At 46.5% G+C, this 7,797-nt stretch overlaps 1 protein-coding gene across 1 annotated transcript in view; it reads right to left on the minus strand.

The window, feature by feature from the left end:
* Nucleotides 1-7,791, minus strand: part of DUSP10 (dual specificity phosphatase 10) — a 48,862-nt gene extending 41,071 nt beyond the window's left edge. Inside the window, exon 1 of the mRNA XM_019639667.1 lies at nt 6,981-7,791. The gene's annotated coding sequence lies outside the window, so the exon portion shown is untranslated. The remainder of the gene's footprint in view (nt 1-6,980) is intronic.
* Between the last annotated feature and the right edge of the window lie 6 nt (nt 7,792-7,797).

Genomic DNA, 7,797 nt, shown 5'->3' on the forward strand with positions numbered 1-7,797 from the left:
CGCCAGACTGAGTGTGGCCGGCGGAGCGTGGAGGAGGCGGCGCCGCCGCTCCGGGCTCTCAGAGCGATCGCCGACCGAGGGGTCGCCGGGCGAGGCGCGCGCCGGGCGGAGGCGAGCGGGGCGTGGCCGGCCGTCCGGAGCCGCTTTGGGAACGTCTCGGGGAAACTGCGGGAAAGTTGCCTTGCGGTAGGAGCAGGCGTGGAGATGCCCAGCGTCTGCATCCAAGAACGCTTAGAAAGTAGAGCTGTTTCCTTTGCCCCCCTCTCCTGGCTCAGAGGGGCAGGGGCCAAAGAGTGCAATGGTTCCAGTGGAGTAAGACATTGTGAGCACGATAGAATATTTGGCTATGATTTTTCTCTCTTTACCAGATGGAAGGTGTTTGGAGACAGAACTTCAGGCTCCAGGTTTAAGTCAGCTAAGTGGCAGCCACATACTCAAGTAATTGCTTTAAGTGCAGATCTGAAATCAGAAGATGTCAGACCGTGGTCGGCAGGCCAGCCAGCTATACTCAAGTGCTGTTAAGAGAAATCAATCCCCTTGGGTACCTCTGGGGGGGAAATTATGTATACACACACGCATACATACACAGTTTAGCTTTCACACCAGCGTTTCAAATAGAAGTAAATACATACAATCATCTTAAACAGGAAAATAATTTTTATAGCCCCCTCTCTACTCTACACACCAACACAGACACAGTGGGTAGGGCACACCATTTGGTCCTCACACCTTTGGGAATCAGCAAGTCCTGGTCAGGAAAGTTGGGTTCTGGATACTTCGCATAGAAATCAGAATAGAACTTCCCAGAGGGTCTACCCTGGATCTATTTGGAGCTTTAATAGCTTGCCTTTTCCTCACCATAGATAATTGGTGGAAAAAAAAATGTTCACTCACTCAGGGTTGGAGAGTTGTGGATATAGGTCCTGATTCTGACTCTCATCTGTTATCTGTTCATCCATAGTAACTGTGTGCACTCATCTGTGAAATGGGAATACCCCCAACTCAGAAAAAAAAAGCGAGGGGATTTCTGGTAGAAGTGCTCAGGAGAAAACAGATTCTCTGCTGACAAAAGCTATTCAGTTAAAAAGCATTGTGCTTGCTTCGGGAAATGGGGTACCTCTATTTAAAGGTACTTAAATCTATAAATTATAAATTCATTGCTACCACCTCAATATCTAAGCCCAAACAAAGTAGGGATTTATACAAGTGCAGAAGAGTTGCTAACACTCTTCCTTTGAGGCCCAGAAGGGGAAAGTAACTTCAAAAAGAAGTGTAATGAGATGATTACTTTATTATAGGTTCAAAATAGCAGATTATTATAATTTAGTTGAGTAAGAATCTAAGGCATCCAGGCTGCAAAATTGGGAAATGATGTTATTTCCTCATCATTTACCAAACCTGAAACATAGAATAAACATGTCATTAACATATACAAAGATGTAATTATTTTTAAATTAAGCACCTCTAAGTGTATAGTTTATATTCAAAGTACACAGTGGTGGAAAAAATCAGATTACAGATGGGTTTTTTTCAGTTACTACTCCTCTAAGCTTCTTTTGTACAAAATGAGGTGATTTTTGTTCCTATTTTTCGAGTCATACATGTGAAAATACTATCTGAAGTACTGCCCTTAGTTTAACTTTGTATTAATAATACTAGCCAGCCAGTAGCTATGAACTTAATTAGTATATAAATAACTGACAAAGTCTTAATGTTCAAGTTTAGTCCCAAAGAAATAGTGAAGCATCTTCACTGTATTTGAATGTTCTAACATGACTATACTAAGCCATATCTTTGTTCCTGCAAACATTGTTAAGTAAAATATTGTTTCTTTCAGTGCAAAGAGCTGTTTTAAATCTAAAAGATGAAGATAACTTAGGCTGACATATAAGATATAATATGAATAATGTTGAACAAATGTATTAATTAAGTGACTTCCTGTATGTGCCCTCAAATGGTAAAGTGTGGGGGATGATGGCAGAAGGTGGGGACTGGGTGAGAATCAGGTTTTCAAAATAATCCTTAAGGTCAAGGTGGATTTATGGAGTTCCTAGGATTAAGGCAGAGAAAGGCTTAGAGAAAACACAGAAATAATAAATCCTAGGATAAAGGTGATATTAAATCAGTAAGAGGTGGGGAATGAAAAAGTGAGGTGGCAAGCAGTTGAGGTCACTGAGGCCAACCTGGTGAACCGTCCTGTGACACTTTCCAGGCCTAGAAAAGGGCTGATGACAAGGAGCCCTTGAAAGAGGATGGCAGCTGCAGCATTTGGTGGGGTGATGGGAACAAAAGTGGGCCCATCCACTTTCTCACTCTCCATGAGTTTGGACACAGCAGGTCTACAGGTCTTTCCCTTTGAATTAATGGGCCTGGTGCCCGTGTGACTTGGGAAGAGGCTCTGAGCCATTTAAGGCTCTACATCTGTGTTTTACAGTGTGGTAGCCCCTTGCCACATGTGGCTACTGAACCCTGGAAATGTGGCAAATATGAATCGAGATGTGCTCTTAGTTTAGAATCCGTGCTGCATTTTGAGAGCGTCATATAAAAAAGGTAACATAGCTCCATTGTTTTTATGTCGGTCACATGTGGAATTGTTTACATATGTTGGGGTAAATAAAATATGTGAATTAGATGAATTTTACCCGTTTCTTTTTACTTGTTAGAATATGGCTATGAGAAAATTGGACTTGTGCTGTTTACAAATTTCTATTCTAGAACTTGTAATTGCTCCTTTGATTTGAGGTCATGTTGGTGCCAGAGGCACTTGCGCCACAGAATGTTAGGCCTGGAGGGGACTTGGGAGCTTATATAGGCCAGTGGTTTTCAAACTGTATTAGGATGAGCCAGAGGACACGTGACTGCTGTGGGAGCCGCAATGAGCAGGGTGAGCTCTGACGTCACACTCCCACCCCCACCCCACCACACTTGATAGACATATTTTTTTATTCCTGAGACTGCAAAGTAAGATGTCATTTGAAGAAAGGACTCTGGTTGGTTTCTTGTTCTATTGTTCAGTCCTGGCCCATTGTTTACCTGTAAGTCAATTTGAGGCCCCGAGAATGGAGACACATGGCCAAAGCCATGTACAGATAAATATAAGGCACACTTGGTAATCTAAAGGACCTTATTGTGTCCAGTCTTAACCTACTAGGAAATGCTGAGAAGATTTGATTGATTCCTGCAGGGCCTGAAGCCAGTCCTGTGGGGGGTTAAGACTGCTGAGAGTGTGTGTTTGCCTTTTGTCTTGACATCCCACCCCATCCCTCTGCAGCACAGTCAGACACAGCCTCCTGGGGTCAAAGGACGGTGGGCTTTATTTACCTCTACAATTAAACTGATTCTAAAGATCTAGCATTTGGAAAAATATTAGCAGGTAAGGCTTACAGTGTGTTTTGCTCTGTGCCAAACGCTATTCTAAGTGATCTACACTCACATAAATCTTCACATCGAAGCTACAAGTAGGCACTTTTATTAGCCTTAACTTAAAGATGAGGAAGCAGAAACACAGATGGGTTAAGCAACCCACCCTAGGTCACACAGCCAGAAAGCAGCAGAGGCGACATTGGAACCCAGACAGTCCTGCGCCAGAGCACCTGCTTTTAACTAGTGTGTGTTATTTAATTCATTCTCTTTGTGGATTTTCTAAACCTCTATCACATCCCCCTTAGCCTGCAGACTGCCAGGGTATTTTTAATTGCCTCATCGTAAGAATTCACCGTTTTTGCCTCTGCTCTCTCCTGAACATCCCGGAGTCCGTTATGTCCTCATGTGGTCTCACTGTCAATACTGCATCCTCCACGTGTGGGACTGGATCAAACCTCCACTTTGTTTCCAGAAACCTCCCAAACAGCGCTCTAAACTTTGTTGGTGTTTCGATGGCCGCTGCAAGCCTGAATGACAGGTTCAAGGCAGAGCCTATGACAAGTCTATTGCCATTAGGGATTGGGAGGATTAGCGACCCCTGCAGCCCCTAAATTCAACCCTCTTCTAAATTATAAATGCAGGCATTAACCAACTATCTCTAGGGAACCCCACTGTTTACACACAACCCTTTGGTTGTTTGTTTTTTACCATATCCTCCAATTTTGTTTTTACCCTAGCATCTATGGAAATAACATCTTTCTCACTGTGATCCATCTCATTACGAGCCATAATAAACTCATGTTTTCGCATCTGTCAGCACTCTTTGCATTATGAACGTCTTCCATGCGGAGAGAATTTTCTCTCCTCTTGTTCACGGAGTGCAGCAGGATGAAGGCACTTCCCTTTCCCTCTCAACATCTTCCCTTTTACAGCACTCAAAGTATCTATTTCCGCGTGTTCATCTCCCTGACAGATGGCTGGGCCAGTGTTTATTGTCTAGCACGTGGCTGACACCCATAAATGGCTTTTTTTTCTGAAAGGCACTTCATCCAGGACCTGTGCCTGGAAGTCAAGAAGGTCTCCATGTTTCTGGGGGTTGGGGGAAATGCTCCAGTTCTGGGCAAGATGGGGGGGGGGGCTACGGCCAAGAAGTCCAGTTTCTACTGTTCTGTGAAGGTGACCTACATCCCCCAGATGTCTCACCCAGGGGGAGCGTTCAGTGCTGCCCCCTGATTTGTATGGTGAATACAGCAACCACTTTAGAGCTACAGTTTTAGCCTGCAAGGGCCAGGAACGCTGAGTCCCTTTCAGGTGAATTTAAGCATTCACTGCGTGCTGAGTACTGAATACCACCCCTGAGACATCACAGGTGCTCCAATGAATTCAACTCAGGGCCGGTCAAGTCAATTCAAGTCATTCAACAGGAAAGAGGGGGAAAAAAAAAAACCCTATTGAAATTGACTAAACTTTTAGTTCAAGTAGGCATCTTGGAGAAGGAGGCAATGTTATTGATGCCATAAACTTTCAGCTCACAAAAATGTAGAATTTAAAGAAGATAAATAGATTGGGTTAGAAAATGGCCAAACGGAATGCCACAGCTGTGTCTCATTCATCTGCCAATGCGCAGAGCCTGGGACCCAGGAGCGGGCGACTAAGCAACTATGTTGCCTTTCTACAGGAACACATGGAGATGTATAATTTACAGGAAATTCTCAGCCGGAGTCATGCCTCAGTAATTCCTATTCCTAGGAACTGAGAAAACTGATGCTACTTGATAAACTGCTATTATGAACTTTAAATTGGAGTGATGACAGCAACCAGTCCAATGAAGTCATTTCTCTATATTCTTCGTGGAATGAAAATGCCACCAGATTCTGGTTCCCTTTTCAATGCACAGTCCCCATCCTCATGTGACACAGGAGTTCTCCAGAATCTAGACTAGAGAAATTAGAAACCTACCATTTTACTCATCAGGACCATCCAGCATATGCTACCAATGTGCTTCTCGCCTTTCTAGCATTTGTGACTACTTTCCCTACACGTAAAACGTTTTCCTTCCCACGTCCCATCCTCCAATGATCAATCAAAATTATTTGTGGAAGAAGGAACGATAAGAAAGAACGAAAGAAGGAAGGCAAAAGGAAAGCAGAGATAGCTGGGAATTTTTTGTTTTATGTAAATTTTTTCTTTGCTTGTAGTTTTGACCATAAGGCTGGGAAGGGTGTGGGGACAAGGAGAGGACATGTTGCCAATTCCAGACATTTTCTGTTTTCACAAGCTACGTAGAATAGGACAGAATCGGGCCACAGAAAGGGCTTGTTGAATGCTTTGCAGCCCCAAAATGTGATAGCGCTGAAGCTGACACTGGGCCACACTCCTGGGATGTCTGAGTCAGAGCTGCCCCTCATAGAGATGCACCAAGACCGACAACAGCCGACTGGTCCTGTGCCAGGCCAGGGGGCCTCAAAGATGAAAGAAATGAGTCCCTGCCCCCTGGGACAGCTGAGTGAAAGAACACTTAAAGATACTCAAGTGCATGTCCAGAGTCTCTACATTCAAACTTAGAAGAACCCCAAAGACAACTTTCTCTTACCCCTAATAGGAAGAGCAGATTGTGCCTGCTTCCTGTGAGGACACAGAGCTTTCCCTTTTGTGTGTTTAAGCGACTGGGACCTCCATCTGCGATGGTTAATTTCATGTGTCAGCTTGACTGGGCCACGGTGCCCAGAGAGTTGTTCAAACATTATCCTGGATGTTTCTGTGAGGGTTGTTTTTGGGTTTTTTTTGTTTTTCTTGGATGAGGCTGATGTGGAAATTGATAGACTTTGTGTAAAGCAGACTGCCCTCCATAATGTAGGTGGGCCTCATCCAAGCAGTTGAAGGCCTCAGTAGAACAAAGAATGATCTCCCCCAAGCAAGAAAGAATGCTACCAGCACATGACCTTCAGATTTCAACTGCAACATTGGCTCTTCCTAACTTTCCAGCCTGCCAGCCCATTCTGCAGAGAGTGAACGTGCCAACCTCCATAATCGCATGAGCCAATACAATAAATTTCTCTCTCTCTCTCTCTCTCTCTCTCTCTCTCTCTCTCTCTCTCTNCACACACACGCACCGAGTGTAGAAAGAGATCTGCATCTCTGCAGCAGAGGGTCGGGCGTCTATATCGCCCGTGGAACCATCCACACTGGCCCAGGAAGCCTCCCAGAGAAATGCTGAGCTCCAACCCTCTCCCTCCTAGTCGTCCTTCCACCTCTAGGCAGAGGCTGGAGAGAAAACGAAGTGGTTAGAGAATGCTCCATCCCCGCTCCTGGGGCACTCAACGTCCCCCTTTGCAACACAGCGCACTAACAAGCCCCAGGCATTTAAAACTGCCGCAAAGCATCCCAACAAACCTCTTTTTTTTTTTTCCGCCCCAAATCCAAATAGACTGCAGAGAGAGGGAGAGAGAGTAAACGCACAGGGCAGCCCGAGCCAACAGCCGGAACCCTATAACCTCACCTGCTGTGGCTCCCTGTGAGCATCGCCACACACACACACACACACACACACACACACACACACACACCCTCCTTACACTCCTTGGCTCTCACGAGTAACCGCGGTGACTTCCACTTACTTCATAAATAAGCGTAGCCCTCCAACATCTGGCGCTCCGCTTCAGTGTGGATTCGCACATTCAGCCCCCATTCACTTGGCTTCATTGATCTCCAGCAGCAACATAGTTACTTTCTCTTTTGCTACACTGTAAATGTAAGGTTCTGAGGGGGCGGGCCGACTGCCGACCGACGGCGCACTCGACCAATAGGAACCCGAAGAAAGCGGACCGCTACCTCACAGCAGCCAGCGACCAATGGGCGGCCGGGGGAGGTGGAGCCGAGGGCGTGGCCTTGCCTCTTTAAGGAGGGTTGATCCGACGCGGCTCTGGGTCCTCGGTGTTATAACACGGGCGGTGATGTCATTGGCAACCAATCAAAAACTTAAAAGGGCCAGCCGGGGCCCGCGCGGAGCAGCTGCTCTCTATTTACATGTAAACCGAACCGGCAGGATGCAGTTAACCCTTTCCGGGGCTGAATTGTCAATGGGCTGGACTCGCCGCTCCGGCTACAACGGGCCCTCCCCACTTGACGGGATCCCCCTGCACCCCCTCATCCGGGGACAGACCACACTGTCCCTTTATTTTTCCTTCTTACTCTGGGCGGATGATCAAAAGTGTCACAGCAACTTTCTCAAGGCAAGCGACAACGAGAACAAGCACTGCCCCCAGTGGGAAAACCGGGTTCTCCGAGTGGCTCGAGGTGACTTGACAAACTCTAACCCAAGACGGACGGACGTGGCCGAGGTGCCTGCGTTGGGACCGACGTGAGCGCGCCGCCGGGGACGTCGCTTCTCCGGCCCGCGCACCGGGCTCCGGCGCAGCTGGCGGGCCCACCCCC

Source organism: Hipposideros armiger, unplaced genomic scaffold, assembly GCF_001890085.2.
Source record: "Hipposideros armiger isolate ML-2016 unplaced genomic scaffold, ASM189008v1 scaffold_45, whole genome shotgun sequence".
NCBI lineage: Eukaryota > Metazoa > Chordata > Mammalia > Chiroptera > Hipposideridae > Hipposideros > Hipposideros armiger.